At 45.7% G+C, this 21,616-nt stretch overlaps 1 long non-coding RNA gene and 2 other non-coding genes across 3 annotated transcripts; all 3 read right to left on the reverse strand.

Annotated features, from left to right (window-relative positions):
• Positions 1-3,097: 3,097 nt before the first annotated feature.
• On the reverse strand, positions 3,098-4,259 carry LOC138365742 (uncharacterized). The gene is made up of 3 exons (XR_011228971.1): positions 3,823-4,259; positions 3,557-3,685; positions 3,098-3,176 (listed from the first exon to the last, which is right to left on the reverse strand). It is a non-coding gene; the product is annotated as an uncharacterized lncRNA (long non-coding RNA).
• Positions 4,260-11,023: 6,764 nt separating this feature from the next.
• Positions 11,024-11,142, reverse strand: LOC138365772 (5S ribosomal RNA). Its single transcript, XR_011228991.1, has one exon. It is a non-coding gene; the product is annotated as a 5S ribosomal RNA (ribosomal RNA).
• A 9,438-nt stretch (positions 11,143-20,580) lies between these two features.
• LOC138365766 (5S ribosomal RNA) lies at positions 20,581-20,699 on the reverse strand. The gene has a single exon (XR_011228987.1). It is a non-coding gene; the product is annotated as a 5S ribosomal RNA (ribosomal RNA).
• Positions 20,700-21,616: the final 917 nt, after the last annotated feature.

A 21,616-nucleotide genomic window follows, 5' to 3' on the forward strand; every position in this document is an offset into this window, starting at 1 on the left:
AGCTGAAGTCATGGTGTTTTGTGGAGTGAGGACTGTAGGCGAGAATGGAGCAGAGCGCAATAGTTGAGTAGGAGGAACAGAGATACTAGGAAGGCCGTTATGAGTGAGAAAGATTGGAAGATAGTCAGCAAAGTCACGGCCATCGTCCTTGGCCTTCAAGTAAGCAGCTTGTACACAGGCAGTGACTCGTTCATATGCAAGGTTCTGAAGAGGAGAATAAGGTGGAGGTGGTGGGTGAGGGAAGAGAGGTGGAGAGGACTGAGTTTGTTGTGCAGTATTATGATGATGTTGCTGGTGAGGTGAAGCATTAAGGACACTGGCATAGGACATTGATGTGGCTGATGCTGTTTGGTGATGAGATAGGTTATGGGAGGTTGAAGAAGAGGAATGAGGGTGTGCTTGAGTGCGAGGTTGGTTATTGCGAAGAGATTTTAGGGTTTGCTTTCTCAAAGGGCAAGATTTGTCAACTGCTGAATGACCTCCTTGGCAATTGATGCATTTTAAAGTGTTGGCAGAGCACTGAGTGTAAAAATGGCCTTCTACAGAACATTTTGAACAAATTTGTGGGCTTTTACATTTCCGGGTTTCATGACTGTATTTGTAGCATTTAAAGCATTGCAGCAAAGGAAGATAGTCAACTGGACTAATGAGATAGGGAGGAGTGCTGGTGTGGAGGATTTTAATTCCATGGTGCAAGAGTTTTTGAGCTTCTGTAGGGGAGGAACATTGGATCTTGAGGTGTTTTGTATTGGGCACTGGGTATATCTCCATTACAGTAATAGCATTCCTGTGAGAGATGTCTTGAGAGAGATTGATAGTAGTAGGTGCTGAAAGGACAGAGCTGTCGACATTTCTTACAAGTACAGAGCATTTAGTTTTTTGTTCAATAGTGAGAACAGGAGTAAGTGAAGCTTGTGTGAGTTTTCTGAAAGTAGGTTCCTTGAAACAGGCAAAAAGGTCGTCTTCAGAGGCAATGAGAAATTTGATGGTGTTTGTGTTGGCATGTTTTATATGGTTAGTGGCTGGTGTGCCAGTGGCATTGTAAAAGGTAGTGATGCAGTCAACTGTGTCTATGGGTGTATTCCCAGTGTAGGTCATCCGTAGACAGTGAGCCATTGTGACTCACTGTCTACTGACAGTCCCGTGTCTTGTGCCAATCACAGCGATTCCATTAGCTCAGTGGGGGGGTCAGTGTGCTCGTGAGCTGTGGGTTGGAGCTCGGTTGTCAGAGGCGTAATTCCGGGTTCCTAGCAGGCTAATTGAACCCGGTTCGGCACAAATACAAAGTATTCGTGAGTCCTGAAGGTGTTACTCAAGGGCAACCCCCACTGCTAGTTGACTCGCACTATCACGAGGTTCTAGCAGTGGATCGGCATAGCAAACAAGCCAGGCAGGGAGACACAGGGCGCAAGCACGTGCTGTGACCCCACCTGGGAGGAAAGGACGAATACCCCACTGCACTTTCACCGCACAGGGGGTAGGTCCCGGCCTGAAGAGGAAGAAATGTTTAGCAGAGGAGAGAAAGAGTGCTATGCACGGCAATACACATTACGTAAGTTAGGCCATCCAGCTGTCCCTGGTTTTATTCAGGGTGGCAGTACGGGTTGGCCCACTAGGGTAATGTATCTTTGCACGTTATATCACTGATAGAGCTGTAACATAAACCGTGAACACGCCGAGAGGAAGAGCCGTCGTTGCCTGAAAAAGAGGTGTGTGCCAGTTTTGCCTGGGTGTTGCCTTGGATGGAAGATGGCTGTGATAAGGATGTGGCCCCAGGTAGGGTTACCACGAGAGTATGCTCGTCTGGGCCGACCAAGCGGCCCTGACCTTGCAAGTTAGCAACAGGTGCTACTAGCGCTCTGCATCTCTGGCTGTTGTTAAATCGATGCTGTTGGATCACTGTGGTGGTTGTGATGTCAGATGCCTCAAAACGGTGGTCCCATGTAACTGCAATAATGCAGAGGCAGGTGGTTGCAGGTGCGGGGGCGCTCAAACAGCGTATCGCCTAGATCTCACTGCGAGCGCGACGTGCTGCTGCTTCCGTTGCCAATGAAAAGATGAAAAAAGGCGAATGCCCGCACGATTTCCCGACTATATCCCATCAAGCGGACGTACTAGTAGCATTGCAACTCCTGCCTGCCCTTACTTTACGCTTGTGGTCGAGTAGACACGGCTTTCTCACAACGCTTTCAAAACTGCAGTTGCCTACTCGTCTGTTTCACGTCCCTGTGAAATGACTTTTGCACAAATCCAAAAAATAGAGCAAAATCAGCGATAATAGTGATTGAGGTGAGCCGCCTGTTGGCTGCAGCCAGAGGAAGGAGGGGAGGGGCAACGGGGTGACGTAGGCGAGTCGAGCAGCCAATGGCGCTCGAGCAAGCGCCTCGAGACGGCGTATATAAGCAAAAATTTTTCGGCGCCGGCCATCAGATCAGATCACCATCACGATCACGGACTCAGCAACTAGCAACCGTCGCGGTCGGACGTGCTCGCGTTGCTCCAGCTCTTCTCTCTCGCACCCAGTACTGCAGGGTGGATAAACAATTGGCAGCAGACTTGCGTCTCTCTAGATGGTCAGACCCCACTCCTAACTTGGTATTTTATGCCGGGTAGAGACGGGAGGCCATCTTCAGTGACGTGTAGTCTTTGAGAGAGATCCATCGGCCTCCAGGAAGCTCATTATGCGTCACAAACGCTTCAAGATCAGGGGTACGCCCCTCAACGAACATCCATTCTCCAAGACATCTCTCCTGAAGCTCTTTAAAGACGTTGCAGGAGTAACACCCAACGACATCAAGCAGGAAGGCACGGACATCCTTTTCTTCTTTTATAGTGAGGAGGAAGTCGACAAACTTCTGTCTTACAGCGCTAACTTCTCCAACCAACACCTTCGTCTCAACTTCCCACGCCAGTACCTGGCTGAACACTCTGTCGTTATTCACGATCTCAGTCAATGGATCGTGGAACAAGATGACGCTGATGATAGTGCGTTCATGCACGACTTCAAGGCATCAAACCCGGACCTACGGCTTCACCAAGCTCAATTCTTCAATTCAAGTCGCTCCCTGAAGGGGGCGTTAGTTAGGGTTCATAAAAGTTGTTCTAGTGCAATGAAAATTTATTGACGTGTTACACCTGAAGAGGGCTGCAAGTGGTCCAAGTTTCAGCATCGCAGCCTAAATAGAGAGGGAGAAAAAAAAAAAAAACTTTTTTTAACCATTTTTTTACATGTTTTAAAGTTGATATAACAAATACAAATATCAACTGATATTATTTCTATGATACTCAGCTATCACAATACTATATAATAAAGGTTGTCTAGTGGCATTATTATCCCAAACCTATTTAGTGCAATAATACAAATTTTCAAAGTTCACCCAAAAAATTATGCAACAAAATGATGTTTATAAATATATATAAAATCAATAAATGATCTTAGGGGAAATATATAACTTGAGTTTTTAGAGGCACAGACTCTACATATAATGTGCAAGTTCCATGTAAATTGAATAATAAATAAAAAAGTTATTCAACCATATAGTTGCAAATTAGTTACCTGTAAAAAATGAAGGTCAAAGTTCAGCCACCTTTGGCTGAGGGTGATGAACTACCAATTTCAATCAAAATTACCACCCTTGTAGATTGGCATTCCTTCAGTAAGGTGTGTAAGTTCCATGAAGATTGCCTGATAAAAAAAAAAAAAAAAAAAATTATTAAAAAAAAAAATAAAAAAAATAAAAAAAATTAAAAAAAAGACAGCAGCTTTATATTTACAATTATTTATGATATAGTATCAAGATATAAAACATAATACATACTAACCTAATATAATTGGTCTGAAATATGCAACATCTTGCAACATCAAGAGGGAGAACGTCTTGAGTTGCAGGTCTAAGATCTTGAGTGGCAGGTGCCGCAGGTGGTGTGGCAGGTGCCGCAGGTGGTGTGGCATGTGCAGCAGGAGGTGTGGCAGGTGCCACAGAGGTGTGGCAGGTGCCACAGGAGGTGTGGGTGCCTGGGTGTGAGGCGAGGTAGTGTGTTGTGGGGGCGGGAGGCTGCCCTCTCTCTTCACTCAAGGGAACTCTTGTTTTGCCTCAGTGTGGCTTTACGCTCCTTCTTTACTTGGCTAACGCGTAGAGCTCTTGCCTTTAGAGCTTTCTTCTTGTCCGATACTATATCCATTGTGCAGTATATGCAAGAAAATACGATCTGTGCGAGCGCGTCAGGCATGCGACCGCCGGCACAGACACTGAGAGGGTGACTAAGCCAGTAAATCGGATTATAGCCCCTCCCTCTCACAGAAGACAGTTGCCAGCGAGTGTGTTTATAATTTGTATATGCATAACAAGATATTCTCCACTCTATTGCGAAATACTAGACGCTTACAACGTATGACGCATCACCCTACGGCGCACCCGAGCCGCGAGGACCAGATTTCGGGCAATTGCGGCTGGAAAATTTGCTCTAATTACGTTATTTATTATCATAACATTAAACGGTTTGCACCACGGTGTTGCCAGAACGTTGTAGTATTTTTATAAATTTTTCGTGTTTGGCCGAATTTTTTCGGCCAAACAATGATAACGCCCCCTGAAGCTGACCTTCGAGACGGTAGCTTCGGCTACTATGGCTACCAGAAATGGAGTTTACAGCTTTGGAATTCACATTCCGCCTTTCCGTGTGAAGATGGAACGTTTTCACATCGTCAACCAGTGCCTCCGATGCTACGAGTACACCCACTCCACCAGCAAATGTACCCAGCGGATTCAGAAGTGTAGCCTCTGCTCAGCTGACCACCATTACTCCATCTGCAAGTCTGAAACACTATGCTGCTTGCTGTGCAAAGGCGATCATCCAGCAATCTCCATACATTGTCCTCACAGACAAAACGCTATTAAAAACATGGAGAAATCCACATCTTCAACCGGAGCCAGTACCTCTGAAGCAACAAGCCAATCAGCGACCACCTCTACTTCAGGTTTCAACGCCCAAGCCGCCATCTTCCCGGAGCTCCCGGGAGGACGTCCCACTGCTACTACCAGCCAATGGGGAGCCAGCTCCCAAACGCCAACCAGCGATTCGTCGAGCCAGCCATCGCCACCGGCCCAACCAAAGACAAAGCTAATTGGGCAGAGCACAGTAAAAGCTCTGATATCAACAGCCAGAATTACTGCTGGCAATAACCCTCGAGAATTCGTGAGGCTTCTGAAAATTCTGTACAAGGCGAACGGTCTCCCTACCTTCATTGTTCCTGAGGAAGTTTTCAACGCTCCGCGTTCATCTCCAACAACTGACCCTGTAGAGGAGGATGCTGACTCTACATCCGACGACGACGATTCCGCCACTGCAATGCAGCCCTCAGATCCTGTTCGGGTACCTACAGCTCACAAGACTCTGCCTCATGTGACCCCCACTTCTGCATCAGTTCCCGTTACCAACCATGACATCACTGTGAACGCAGCCACGCTTTCTGACATACTGTCAGCTCCTGCTCCACACGCTTCTCCAGCTGCTGCTGTCCCTTCACCCGTCTCAGTGGCGAATTTCGCTGCTATCGACCCTTGGTGTGACCCTATAGAGGGTACCGACTATGCAGCACCTTCTGCTGCAGTACCTACCGCTGTTACACACCCTCCGAGAACTCTACCTTCAAGACATCAACCCTCAAGAACCCAACCTTCAAGAAATCTACCCCAGCGTGTCAACACCCCTGCTCCTCACTCATCTGATGAATCGGATGAGGACGTATCTGTCGGTACACCATCACCCCCAAGGAAAGATCACCTTCAAGCATCAACACGAACCGTGACCACCAAGACCGACAAGCCCAAAAAAAAGAACAACGATCAAAGTTTGGTGAAATCAACAAGAAAGAAGACTCCTAACGAACTGACTTAACATCATCTGACATCAAACCTCCACTGCCAGCTGCTTGCGTTCCCGGCCTCTGTGTGTATTGCAAATGACACCCCACTCAATTCTACTTTCATCTGATCAAGCTCAAATCCACGGTGGTTGGGCCACCGATCTTTCATCTCCCCTCTTCACCTCATCTCCAGATCCTTGCTCAAGATTTCTGCAACCTCGCCCCGTTCTTCCATCCCCTGCTTGCCAGCTCTATGGACTTTTTAATCCGTTTTTAATAATCCGGCCATCACAAACCACAGTTGTTCACCATGGCTCGCACCAAGCAGACTGCTCGCAAGTCCACGGGAGGCAAGGCTCCTCGTAAGCAGCTGGCCACCAAGGCAGCACGCAAGTCTGCTCCTGCCACAGGGGGTGTGAAGAAGCCTCACCGTTACAGGCCCGGAACGGTCGCCCTGCGTGAGATCCGTCGTTACCAGAAGAGCACCGAGTTGCTCATCAGGAAACTTCCCTTCCAGCGTCTGGTGCGCGAGATTGCCCAGGACTTCAAGACCGATCTTCGCTTCCAGTCGTCTGCCGTCATGGCTTTACAGGAGGCATCCGAGGCTTACCTGGTCGGTCTCTTCGAGGACACTAACCTCTGTGCCATCCACGCCAAGCGTGTCACCATCATGCCAAAGGACATTCAGCTTGCTCGCCGTATCCGTGGAGAGCGTGCATAAGCTAAATCGACCACCCTAGTATACACCAAACTCGGCCCTTCTCAGGGCCAAAATATCCTTCTAAGGAGATTTCAGACATTCCTAGCATAATTTAGGTGTCATACATACATGTGATATCAATAAATCAAGTCATTTGTAGTACAACCTGTTCTCTTACAAACAAAACGCCGTCGCTTTTCACTCTTATGCACTGTCAAGGATCACCCCCCCCCCAAAATAAAAATTGTCATACTGTACTAGAAATAAAAGCAGCTTGTATAAGTGACATATACTGTCCAGTCCTGTTTTATTCTGTTTTCGGTCCTCTGGCTTAATCTGTTAAGTTAGGAGATGACATTTTAAATTAACCGTTTTCTTGACATTTTCAAACCTAAGAGGGTGGCCTGCATAGTAATCCTAATGTGGAACATAACAATGAATCTCTAATCTCTAGAAAAAAGATACCGAGTGCTTATATGTGTTGAGAGAGAGAGAGAGAGAGAGAGAGAGAGAGAGAGAGAGAGAGAGAGAGAGAGAGAGAGAGAGAGAGAGAGAGAGAGAGAGAGAGAGAGAGAGAGAGAGAGAGAGAGACACACACAGACAGACAGACAAGACAGACAAGACAGACAGACAGACAGACAGACAGACAGACAGACAGACAGACAGACAGACAGACAGGCAGGCAGGCAGGCAGACAGACAGACAGACAGACAGACAGACAGACAGACAGACACTGAGAGAGAGAAACACACACAGACAGTTTCATAAATATTCTCATTTTATAGCTATTTGCTTTCAGTGACAGAGGTTTTTGTTATAATAGTATTGGTGTCTAACACTCACAATCTCTTTAGAAATTAAAGTGTGGCTCCAATGGAGCCGAGTTTGTTGGTTTGAGGCCAAGCCACCACCACAGGGCAGTAAGTAAGCCGTTTACTTGGAGGAGGTGTACTTGGTGACGGCCTTAGTGCCCTCAGAGACGGCGTGCTTGGCCAGTTCTCCGGGCAACAGGAGCCTTACAGCCGTCTGGATCTCCCGACTGGTAATGGTGGAACGCTTGTTGTAGTGGGCCAGGCGAGAAGCCTCGGCGGCGATGCGCTCGAAGATGTCGTTCACGAACGAGTTCATGATCGACATGGCTTTGGAAGAGATACCAGTGTCGGGGTGGACCTGCTTCAGCACTTTGTAGATGTAGATGCTGTAGCTCTCCTTCCTCCTGCGCTTCTTTTTCTTATCGCCCTTGGCAATGGCCTTCTGGGCCTTTCCGGCCTTCTTGGCAGCCTTTCCAGATGCCTTGGGTGGCATGATGATGCTCGTGCTGGCTGGCGTTGCGATACAATAATGAACTTTTGCGCGAGGCGAGCTTTCCTTTTATATCCCGCTCGCGACTCAGCTCAGAGCGGGTCGCGTGGCGGAGCGCGCTGATTGGTCAGTGGCGGGCTCCCTTGATCCTGAGCGGGGTATATAACACGAAGCTCGATCTGCGGGGCGGCATAAAACCACCACAAACCCACAACAGCAGCAGCAATGTCAGGACGCGGCAAGGGAGGCAAAGTGAAGGGCAAGTCAAAGTCTCGCTCCAGCAGGGCCGGACTTCAGTTCCCCGTGGGCAGAATTCACCGTCTGCTGCGTAAGGGCAACTACGCCGAACGCGTCGGTGCTGGCGCTCCTGTCTACCTGGCAGCCGTCATGGAATACCTCGCTGCCGAAGTTCTGGAGCTCGCCGGTAACGCCGCACGTGACAACAAGAAGACCCGTATCATCCCACGTCACTTGCAGTTGGCCATCCGCAACGACGAAGAACTCAACAAACTTCTGTCTGGCGTAACCATTGCACAGGGAGGTGTTCTTCCAAACATTCAGGCAGTTCTTTTGCCAAAGAAGACAGAGAAGAAGTAAGCACTTCTGCCACCCACCACGACAAATACCATAACCAGGCTCCATCCGGAGCCACACACACTTTAATAGAGAGATTCAAGTAGACAATCAACTTTCAAACATTAATAATAACATTTATATTGATTTCATTTGGAATGTGTACATAACAAACAAACAAACAAAACAAAATTATAGGGGATATTCAGCATCACTTGGAATATTAACCAATCATATAAATCCAATATATATTTTATATTTTACTTTAAGCGAGGAATTCATATTCTATCAATTTTTAATCATACAAATGAACAAAAGCAATTCTTCACTAGACGTAACGAATGAATAAATGATCAAGGTTTTAATGTGTTTCATGAATAAATATATATATATATATATATATATATATATATATATATATATATATATATATATATATATATATATATATATATATATATATATATATATATAATATAATATAATATAATATATTATAATACTTGTGAACCAGAATATGTTTGAGCAGCAGCGATCGTGCCATTGGCCGAAGTGCAACAATTCAAATAATTTAAAGGGCCTGCTCGGGTATATAAGAGAGGCTGGGAGACTGGGGCCGGTGGTGGGTGATGGGTGATGAGTGATGGTGTGGTGTGGTGTGGTGTTGTTAAGAGTTGATTTACGGCCAGCCAGCCAGCTGCAGCCAAGGCAGGGCAGGGCAAGGCAAGGCAAGGCAAGGCAAGGCAAGGCAATAACAGGACAGGACAGCCAAGGCAAGGCAAGGCAAGGCAAGGCAAGGCAAGGCAAGGCAAGCAGGCGGGCGGGCGGGCGGGCGGGCGGGCGGGCGGGCAGCCAGCCAGCCAGCCAGCCAGCCAGCCAGCCAGCCAGCCAGCCAGCCAGGCAGGCAGGCAGGCAGGCAGGCAGGCAGGCAGGCAGGCAGGCAGCCAGGCAGCCAGCCAGTCAGCCAACCAGCCAGCCAGCCAGCCAGCCAGCCAGGCAGGCAGGCAGCCAGCCAGCCAGCCACTCCCACTTTGTATTTATATGCATTCAATTTATATTCAAACATTATATATGTTAAGGGCCTAGTTTTAGTGTTTATTTTAAAAATGACAAACATCGAGTCGTTTTACCAGTCCTTTAGCGTTAACGGTGATGCATTTTAAAACTGAACAGAAATCACCTTTTCTGGATATATCAAATATCGAATCCGCTTAATGTGCCTACAATTCAATCATTCAAAAAATACATAATTTACATCATGCCTTTTCATAGAACAGACAATAAGATTTGAGACAATAAGAACTTTAGTTTTATAACTAAAGTTGCACAATTATACCAACTCTATGGTGGCTGGGTGGTAAGGTGTGTGGCTGGTGTTTTGGAAGTCGCGAGTTCAAACGACCCAATGGGAGTACTTTTTTTTTTTTTTTATGCCATACAATCTTCCTAGTACTATTATGTAGGTGTGTGTGTGTGTGTTTTTATTCATTCTTTGGTTTTATAGATGACATACATATTGACTCCTTTTACCGGTCCTTAATTAGGCTCTGGGGAAGCAATGGTGGTGGTGGTGGTGGTGGTGCATTTAAAACTAAACCAAAAATCACCAGTTCTGGACGCGTCAAATATCATATCCGCTTAATGTGTCTACAACCTAATTACTTAAAACTACACTATTTAATTCATTCATATCACGTGCATATTGGTCATTATGCTCATACAACCGACATAACAATTTATTTTCATTATTAGAATCATACATTTCATCAAGTAATACAGATACAAAGAGATTTTCTTTCTGAGAAGACCGTTAGTATTGGCTGGCTGGCAGGCAGGCAGGCAGGCATTTGAGGGTTATTATTTCGCCTGTTGATTGGGGGGAGGGTTGATGTGTTAGGGGGTTTTCGGTTAGGTGTGGTGGTGGTGATTGGTGGTGATTGGTGGTGGTGGTGATTGGTGGTGATTGGTGGTGAGTAGTGGTGGTGGTGGTGGTGGTGGTGGTAGTAGGTGGGAGGGGGGGGGGGGGAAGGGGAATGATGGTCTGTGGATTCCTTCTCCGTACCCCTTACATATAAGCAAAAACATGCCTTCCTGTGGGTATAGAAACATTAACACAAATTATATCAGTAACTGATATTGTAGCCTTTTAAACAGAAAAGATTTGTACATACAAATACTTTTAAATTATCATTTATTTGTGGAAATGGCATTTACGTCATTAAATTGATACCTCAGCATCAAGTGTCCTGCAGTGGTCCAGTGGTAAAGTGTATATAAGTGATGCGTATTCTTGGAGTTGCGAGTTCAAACCCGGATTAAGCTATATATATATATATATATATATATATATATATATATATATATATATATATATACAACATGTTTTGTTTTGGTTGTTTGTTTTTGTATAAAGCCTCACACACTATATTAAGCGAGTTTGTTTTAAACATGACATACATATTAATTCATTTTACCAGGCCTTATTCCACACAACTCCGTGAATTTCCCGTGGAGCCAGCCAGCCAGCCAGCCATTCAAACAAAAACAAACGAAACAAAACAAAACAAAACAAAAAACATTATTGCCAACAGCATTTGGTGTTCCCAGGCGGTCACCCATCCAAGTACTAACCAAACCCAACGTTGCTTAACTTCGCTGATCGGACGAGAAGCGGTGTTCTCAACGTGGTATGGCCGTTGGCATGAGACTGCCTACACATTGTGGCTAATAACCAACTCTTTTTAGTCATCACGGCAGGATACGGACCTTCTTGTGGTGTCTTAATGGTAATTGTATCCTAACATATTTTTGTCTCCTTGGCATGGATATTTAACATCGTTTATTCAGTCTTGGGTTTATGTTCTTTCGCCATTTACAGACATTTTACATCTACCTACTTCCTCAGCCTACCCTGCCAATTTCTAATGAATTTGTGGATTTTCTTTTGTAATACATACATGTGTGTGCTCATCTGCTCTTCAGTTTTTATGATATTTGTCTCATCTGTCCTGCTTTATGATACTTTTACAAAGAACATGAACAAATGCTTCTATTTTAGAGAAGATATGGGATCCAGGTTTCGGAGCCGTAAAACCAACCGTCGTGATTGGTGGACGAGTTGCCAGGTTGCAGCTTCTGTACCGTGCCGGCACATAAATAGGTTCGGCTCAAGCGGCGGCAGCATCATTCCCCCGTGACTGTCTGAGCGTCTCTCATCACCTTGGTTATCTCATCATCATCATGGTAGAAGCAAAGCCTACCAAGAAGGCTGCGGCTGCTGCTGCTGTGGTGGCCACCACCAGGAAACCTCGCGTCCAGGTTGCTCACCCGAAAACTAGTCAAATGGTTCTAGCCGCGGTCGCAGCACTCAAAGACCGTAAGGGCTCGTCTCTACAAGCAATCAAGAAGTACGTTGTTGCCAACAACAAAGTCGAGGCTGCCAAGATCGCCATTTACATCCGAAGATTTCTCAAGAAAGCAGTGGCTGACGGCATTCTTGTTCAGACCAAGGGAAGTGGAGCTAGTGGATCATTCAAGCTGGCCGTAGCAGAGAAGAGGGCCGTTCTAACTCCCAAGAAAGCCACCACAACCAAGAAACCATCTACAGCAGCAAAGAAGGCCGTGGTAACTCCCAAGAAAGCCGCCACAAGCAACAAACCACCTACAGCCTTGAAAAAGAAGCAGCAGCAGCAGCAGCTTGTTGTTGGGAACAAAAAGCCCAAAATAAAGAGAGCTTCAAAATCTCCCAAACCACCCAAGGCAAAGAAAGCTGTCAAGAAAACAACAAAGGCAAAATAAACGACGACATGCAAGCAGCATGAATACACATGACAATAAACATCCAGGCCTCCCCCCTCAGTGGAGGGGCCTCATATGATTCCAAAAAGAGTTTAGTTTTGTAGACAAATAAATCATTACTTTTGGGGTAGATTTACTCTGTATATTATATATATATATATATATATATATATATATATATATATATATATATATATATATATATATATATATATATACACACATACATGGGTGAGGTGATATGGTACCAAAGTTTTTGGTGAGGTGATTGACATTTACACAAGATAAAACACGAACCAATGGGAATAAAAACATAAGAATGGAAGTAACTGCAGAAGGCCTATTGGCCCATAACACAAGCACTTCCTCTTGATGCTTCTATATTGGTTCGGAGTCTTGAAGCTATAATATATATATATATATATATATATATATATATATATATATATATATATATATATATATATATATATATATATATATATATATATATATATATATATATATATATATATGCACACAAAACTAAATAGTCTTGTTAGACAAATTGCCCCTATTAGAGGCAAGTTGACTAACAAGCCGAATGACTGCAATTGTTTTGAATTTGAGTTAAATCTAACATAGAAATGTAATCAAACCTAACCTAACCTATGCTAACCCAAGCTAAGCTAACCTAACCTAACCTAAGCTAACCCAAGCTAAGCTAAGCTAACCTAACCTAACCTAACCTAACCTAACCTAAGCTAAGCTAACCTAACCTAACCTAACCTAACCTAACCTAACCCAGCAATTCATGATCTTAATATAATACTGTTAATTGGATAAACCAATTTGGAAAGAAATGTTCGAAAATAACAAAATTAACTGTGCTTGTTAGGAAAATTGGGCCTTGCATACTTGTCCCAATAGTGTGGTTCTCGCTTTTAGGTACGACATAAACGTATACCTAAGTTGAGAGAGAAAAAGATTCGCACTCAAACATGCATATCGATTGCCAGTCCTGAATTCTGGGTAGATATTCGTGTCCTCCCTTTTCATTTACCATCATTTGGATACTATCAAAACAGCTCTGAGAAGGATAAAATGAATAAAACGGGTAGCTCACTCATGTAAAAAGGAAGAGTTGGGAAAGATCTCTCTCTCTCTCTCTCTCCCCCTCACCCCCCCCCCCCCCCCACCAATGATCCTGCTCTGCTAGTATATAACGTAACAAACCTTCCCCCCCCCCTCCCTCCCCAATCAGAGTCCCTTTAAGCATGCGAGGATAAAAAATAGATTTCATAAGACCCAATGTGCTAGCTGATATCAAAACAATTTATGTTATCGTCTATTAAGCCCTTCAGTAAAAAAGTATAGGGACCTAATTAGGTCCCGTTTTGAGGTGGTGGTGGGTGGAATCGATGGATTAGCCAAGCTCTTATCCGCCGAATCCGTAGAGGGTACGACCCTGGCGCTTCAGAGCGTACACCACGTCCATGGCAGTGACGGTCTTCCTCTTGGCGTGTTCCGTGTAGGTTACAGCATCACGGATGACGTTCTCGAGGAACACCTTCTGGACGCCACGGGTCTCTTCGTAGATGAGACCCGAAATACGCTTCACGCCGCCACGACGAGCTAAGCGACGAATAGCGGGCTTGGTGATGCCCTGGATGTTGTCACGTAGCACCTTACGATGACGCTTGGCGCCACCCTTTCCGAGTCCCTTGCCTCCCTTGCCGCGTCCAGTCATGGTGTTGAAGTTGTGTGAATCGAATTGACGAATGCCCGCACGATTTCCCGACTATATCCCATCAAGCGGACGTACTAGTAGCATTGCAACTCCTGCCTGCCCTTACTTTACGCTTGTGGTCGAGTAGACACGGCTTTCTCACAACGCTTTCAAAACTGCAGTTGCCTACTCGTCTGTTTCACGTCCCTGTGAAATGACTTTTGCACAAATCCAAAAAATAGAGCAAAATCAGCGATAATAGTGATTGAGGTGAGCCGCCTGTTGGCTGCAGCCAGAGGAAGGAGGGGAGGGGCAACGGGGTGACGTAGGCGAGTCGAGCAGCCAATGGCGCTCGAGCAAGCGCCTCGAGACGGCGTATATAAGCAAAAATTTTTCGGCGCCGGCCATCTGCAAGTCTGAAACACTATGCTGCTTGCTGTGCAAAGGCGATCATCCAGCAATCTTCATACATTGTCCTCACAGACAAAACGCTATTAAAAACATGGAGAAATCCACATCTTCAACCGGAGCCAGTACCTCTGAAGCAACAAGCCAATCAGCGACCACCTCTACTTCAGGTTTCAACGCCCAAGCCGCCATCTTCCCGGAGCTCCCGGGAGGACGTCCCACTGCTACTACCAGCCAATGGGGAGCCAGCTCCCAAACGCCAACCAGCGATTCGTCGAGCCAGCCATCGCCACCGGCCCAACCAAAGACAAAGCTAATTGGGCAGAGCACAGTAAAAGCTCTGATATCAACAGCCAGAATTACTGCTGGCAATAACCCCCGAGAATTCGTGAGGCTTCTGAAAATTCTGTACAAGGCGAACGGTCTCCCTACCTTCATTGTTCCTGAGGAAGTTTTCAACGCTCCGCGTTCATCTCCAACAACTGACCCTGTAGAGGAGGATGCTGACTCTACATCCGACGACGACGATTCCGCCACTGCAATGCAGCCCTCAGATCCTGTTCGGGTACCTACAGCTCACAAGACTCTGCCTCATGTGACCCCCACTTCTGCATCAGTTCCCGTTACCAACCATGACATCACTGTGAACGCAGCCACGCTTTCTGACATACTGTCAGCTCCTGCTCCACACGCTTCTCCAGCTGCTGCTGTCCCTTCACCCGTCTCAGTGGCGAATTTCGCTGCTATCGACCCTTGGTGTGACCCTATAGAGGGAACCGACTATGCTGCACCTTCTGCTGCAGTACCTACCGCTGTTACACACCCTCCGAGAACTCTACCTTCAAGACATCAACCCTCAAGAACCCAACCTTCAAGAAATCTACCCCAGCGTGTCAACACCCCTGCTCCTCACTCATCTGATGAATCGGATGAGGACGTATCTGTCGGTACACCATCACCCCCAAGGAAAGATCACCTTCAAGCATCAACACGAACCGTGACCACCAAGACCGACAAGCCCAAAAAAAAGAACAACGATCAAAGTTTGGTGAAATCAACAAGAAAGAAGACTCCTAACGAACTGACTTAACATCATCTGACATCAAACCTCCACTGCCAGCTGCTTGCGTTCCCGGCCTCTGTGTGTATTGCAAATGACACCCCACTCAATTCTACTTTCATCTGATCAAGCTCAAATCCACGGTGGTTGGGCCACCGATCTTTCATCTCCCCTCTTCACCTCATCTCCAGATCCTTGCTCAAGATTTCTGCAACCTCGCCCCGTTCTTCCATCCCCTGCTTGCCAGCTCTATGGACTTTTTAATCCGTTAATCCGGCCATCACAAACCACAGTTGTTCACCATGGCTCGCACCAAGCAGACTGCTCGCAAGTCCACGGGAGGCAAGGCTCCTCGTAAGCAGCTGGCCACCAAGGCAGCACGCAAGTCTGCTCCTGCCACAGGGGGTGTGAAGAAGCCTCACCGTTACAGGCCCGGAACGGTCGCCCTGCGTGAGATCCGTCGTTACCAGAAGAGCACCGAGTTGCTCATCAGGAAACTTCCCTTCCAGCGTCTGGTGCGCGAGATTGCCCAGGACTTCAAGACCGATCTTCGCTTCCAGTCGTCTGCCGTCATGGCTTTACAGGAGGCATCCGAGGCTTACCTGGTCGGTCTCTTCGAGGACACTAACCTCTGTGCCATCCACGCCAAGCGTGTCACCATCATGCCAAAGGACATTCAGCTTGCTCGCCGTATCCGTGGAGAGCGTGCATAAGCTAAATCGACCACCCTAGTATACACCAAACTCGGCCCTTCTCAGGGCCAAAATATCCTTCTAAGGAGATTTCAGACATTCCTAGCATAATTTAGGTGTCATACATACATGTGATATCAATAAATCAAGTCATTTGTAGTACAACCTGTTCTCTTACAAACAAAACGCCGTCGCTTTTCACTCTTATGCACTGTCAAGGATCACCCCCCCCCCCCAAAATAAAAATTGTCATACTGTACTAGAAATAAAAGCAGCTTGTATAAGTGACATATACTGTCCAGTCCTGTTTTATTCTGTTTTCGGTCCTCTGGCTTAATCTGTTAAGTTAGGAGATGACATTTTAAATTAACCGTTTTCTTGACATTTTCAAACCTAAGAGGGTGGCCTGCATAGTAATCCTAATGTGGAACATAACAATGAATCTCTAATCTCTAGAAAAAAGATACCGAGTGCTTATATGTGTTGAGAGAGAGAGAGAGAGAGAGAGAGAGAGAGAGAGAGAGAGAGAGAGAGAGAGAGAGAGAGAGAGAGAGAGAGAGAGAGAGAGAGAGAGAGAGAGAGAGAGAGAGAGAGAGAGAGACACACACACAGACAGACAGACAAGACAGACAAGACAGACAGACAGACAGACAGACAGACAGACAGACAGACAGACAGACAGACAGACAGACAGGCAGGCAGGCAGGCAGACAGACAGACAGACAGACAGACAGACAGACACTGAGAGAGAGAAACACACACAGACAGTTTCATAAATATTCTCATTTTATAGCTATTTGCTTTCAGTGACAGAGGTTTTTGTTATAATAGTATTGGTGTCTAACACTCACAATCTCTTTAGAAATTAAAGTGTGGCTCCAATGGAGCCGAGTTTGTTGGTTTGAGGCCAAGCCACCACCACAGGGCAGTAAGTAAGCCGTTTACTTGGAGGAGGTGTACTTGGTGACGGCCTTAGTGCCCTCAGAGACGGCGTGCTTGGCCAGTTCTCCGGGCAACAGGAGCCTTACAGCCGTCTGGATCTCCCGACTGGTAATGGTGGAACGCTTGTTGTAGTGGGCCAGGCGAGAAGCCTCGGCGGCGATGCGCTCGAAGATGTCGTTCACGAACGAGTTCATGATCGACATGGCTTTGGAAGAGATACCAGTGTCGGGGTGGACCTGCTTCAGCACTTTGTAGATGTAGATGCTGTAGCTCTCCTTCCTCCTGCGCTTCTTTTTCTTATCGCCCTTGGCAATGGCCTTCTGGGCCTTTCCGGCCTTCTTGGCAGCCTTTCCAGATGCCTTGGGTGGCATGATGATGCTCGTGCTGGCTGGCGTTGCGATACAATAATGAACTTTTGCGCGAGGCGAGCTTTCCTTTTATATCCCGCTCGCGACTCAGCTCAGAGCGGGTCGCGTGGCGGAGCGCGCTGATTGGTCAGTGGCGGGCTCCCTTGATCCTGAGCGGGGTATATAACACGAAGCTCGATCTGCGGGGCGGCATAAAACCACCACAAACCCACAACAGCAGCAGCAATGTCAGGACGCGGCAAGGGAGGCAAAGTGAAGGGCAAGTCAAAGTCTCGCTCCAGCAGGGCCGGACTTCAGTTCCCCGTGGGCAGAATTCACCGTCTGCTGCGTAAGGGCAACTACGCCGAACGCGTCGGTGCTGGCGCTCCTGTCTACCTGGCAGCCGTCATGGAATACCTCGCTGCCGAAGTTCTGGAGCTCGCCGGTAACGCCGCACGTGACAACAAGAAGACCCGTATCATCCCACGTCACTTGCAGTTGGCCATCCGCAACGACGAAGAACTCAACAAACTTCTGTCTGGCGTAACCATTGCACAGGGAGGTGTTCTTCCAAACATTCAGGCAGTTCTTTTGCCAAAGAAGACAGAGAAGAAGTAAGCACTTCTGCCACCCACCACGACAAATACCATAACCAGGCTCCATCCGGAGCCACACACACTTTAATAGAGAGATTCAAGTAGACAATCAACTTTCAAACATTAATAATAACATTTATATTGATTTCATTTGGAATGTGTACATAACAAACAAACAAACAAAACAAAATTATAGGGGATATTCAGCATCACTTGGAATATTAACCAATCATATAAATCCAATATATATTTTATATTTTACTTTAAGCGAGGAATTCATATTCTATCAATTTTTAATCATACAAATGAACAAAAGCAATTCTTCACTAGACGTAACGAATGAATAAATGATCAAGGTTTTAATGTGTTTCATGAATAAATATATATATATATATATATATATATATATATATATATATATATATATATATATATATATATATATATATATATATATATATATATATATATATAATATAATATAATATAATATATTATAATACTTGTGAACCAGAATATGTTTGAGCAGCAGCGATCGTGCCATTGGCCGAAGTGCAACAATTCAAATAATTTAAAGGGCCTGCTCGGGTATATAAGAGAGGCTGGGAGACTGGGGCCGGTGGTGGGTGATGGGTGATGAGTGATGGTGTGGTGTGGTGTGGTGTTGTTAAGAGTTGATTTACGGCCAGCCAGCCAGCTGCAGCCAAGGCAGGGCAGGGCAAGGCAAGGCAAGGCAAGGCAAGGCAATAACAGGACAGGACAGCCAAGGCAAGGCAAGGCAAGGCAAGGCAAGGCAAGGCAAGCAGGCGGGCGGGCGGGCGGGCGGGCGGGCGGGCGGGCGGGCAGCCAGCCAGCCAGCCAGCCAGCCAGCCAGCCAGCCAGCCAGCCAGCCAGCCAGCCAGGCAGGCAGGCAGGCAGGCAGGCAGGCAGGCAGGCAGGCAGCCAGGCAGCCAGCCAGTCAGCCAACCAGCCAGCCAGCCAGCCAGCCAGCCAGGCAGGCAGGCAGCCAGCCAGCCAGCCACTCCCACTTTGTATTTATATGCATTCAATTTATATTCAAACATTATATATGTTAAGGGCCTAGTTTTAGTGTTTATTTTAAAAATGACAAACATCGAGTCGTTTTACCAGTCCTTTAGCGTTAACGGTGATGCATTTTAAAACTGAACAGAAATCACCTTTTCTGGATATATCAAATATCGAATCCGCTTAATGTGCCTACAATTCAATCATTCAAAAAATACATAATTTACATCATGCCTTTTCATAGAACAGACAATAAGATTTGAGACAATAAGAACTTTAGTTTTATAACTAAAGTTGCACAATTATACCAACTCTATGGTGGCTGGGTGGTAAGGTGTGTGGCTGGTGTTTTGGAAGTCGCGAGTTCAAACGACCCAATGGGAGTACTTTTTTTTTTTTTTATGCCATACAATCTTCCTAGTACTATTATGTAGGTGTGTGTGTGTGTGTTTTTATTCATTCTTTGGTTTTATAGATGACATACATATTGACTCCTTTTACCGGTCCTTAATTAGGCTCTGGGGAAGCAATGGTGGTGGTGGTGGTGGTGGTGCATTTAAAACTAAACCAAAAATCACCAGTTCTGGACGCGTCAAATATCATATCCGCTTAATGTGTCTACAACCTAATTACTTAAAACTACACTATTTAATTCATTCATATCACGTGCATATTGGTCATTATGCTCATACAACCGACATAACAATTTATTTTCATTATTAGAATCATACATTTCATCAAGTAATACAGATACAAAGAGATTTTCTTTCTGAGAAGACCGTTAGTATTGGCTGGCTGGCAGGCAGGCAGGCAGGCATTTGAGGGTTATTATTTCGCCTGTTGATTGGGGGGAGGGTTGATGTGTTAGGGGGTTTTCGGTTAGGTGTGGTGGTGGTGATTGGTGGTGATTGGTGGTGGTGGTGATTGGTGGTGATTGGTGGTGAGTAGTGGTGGTGGTGGTGGTGGTGGTGGTAGTAGGTGGGAGGGGGGGGGGGGAAGGGGAATGATGGTCTGTGGATTCCTTCTCCGTACCCCTTACATATAAGCAAAAACATGCCTTCCTGTGGGTATAGAAACATTAACACAAATTATATCAGTAACTGATATTGTAGCCTTTTATACAGAAAAGATTTGTACATACAAATACTTTTAAATTATCATTTATTTGTGGAAATGGCATTTACGTCATTAAATTGATACCTCAGCATCAAGTGTCCTGCAGTGGTCCAGTGGTAAAGTGTATATAAGTGATGCGTATTCTTGGAGTTGCGAGTTCAAACCCGGATTAAGCTATATATATATATATATATATATATATATATATATATATATATATATATATATATATATATATATATATATACAACATGTTTTGTTTTGGTTGTTTGTTTTTGTATAAAGCCTCACACACTATATTAAGCGAGTTTGTTTTAAACATGACATACATATTAATTCATTTTACCAGGCCTTATTCCACACAACTCCGTGAATTTCCCGTGGAGCCAGCCAGCCATTCAAACAAAAACAAACGAAACAAAACAAAACAAAACAAAAAACATTATTGCCAACAGCATTTGGTGTTCCCAGGCGGTCACCCATCCAAGTACTAACCAAACCCAACGTTGCTTAACTTCGCTGATCGGACGAGAAGCGGTGTTCTCAACGTGGTATGGCCGTTGGCATGAGACTGCCTACACATTGTGGCTAATAACCAACTCTTTTTAGTCATCACGGCAGGATACGGACCTTCTTGTGGTGTCTTAATGGTAATTGTATCCTAACATATTTTTGTCTCCTTGGCATGGATATTTAACATCGTTTATTCAGTCTTGGGTTTATGTTCTTTCGCCATTTACAGACATTTTACATCTACCTACTTCCTCAGCCTACCCTGCCAATTTCTAATGAATTTGTGGATTTTCTTTTGTAATACATACATGTGTGTGCTCATCTGCTCTTCAGTTTTTATGATATTTGTCTCATCTGTCCTGCTTTATGATACTTTTACAAAGAACATGAACAAATGCTTCTATTTTAGAGAAGATATGGGATCCAGGTTTCGGAGCCGTAAAACCAACCGTCGTGATTGGTGGACGAGTTGCCAGGTTGCAGCTTCTGTACCGTGCCGGCACATAAATAGGTTCGGCTCAAGCGGCGGCAGCATCATTCCCCCGTGACTGTCTGAGCGTCTCTCATCACCTTGGTTATCTCATCATCATCATGGTAGAAGCAAAGCCTACCAAGAAGGCTGCGGCTGCTGCTGCTGTGGTGGCCACCACCAGGAAACCTCGCGTCCAGGTTGCTCACCCGAAAACTAGTCAAATGGTTCTAGCCGCGGTCGCAGCACTCAAAGACCGTAAGGGCTCGTCTCTACAAGCAATCAAGAAGTACGTTGTTGCCAACAACAAAGTCGAGGCTGCCAAGATCGCCATTTACATCCGAAGATTTCTCAAGAAAGCAGTGGCTGACGGCATTCTTGTTCAGACCAAGGGAAGTGGAGCTAGTGGATCATTCAAGCTGGCCGTAGCAGAGAAGAGGGCCGTTCTAACTCCCAAGAAAGCCACCACAACCAAGAAACCATCTACAGCAGCAAAGAAG

This window comes from Procambarus clarkii, chromosome 17, assembly GCF_040958095.1.
Source record: "Procambarus clarkii isolate CNS0578487 chromosome 17, FALCON_Pclarkii_2.0, whole genome shotgun sequence".
NCBI classification, from domain to species: domain Eukaryota; kingdom Metazoa; phylum Arthropoda; class Malacostraca; order Decapoda; family Cambaridae; genus Procambarus; species Procambarus clarkii.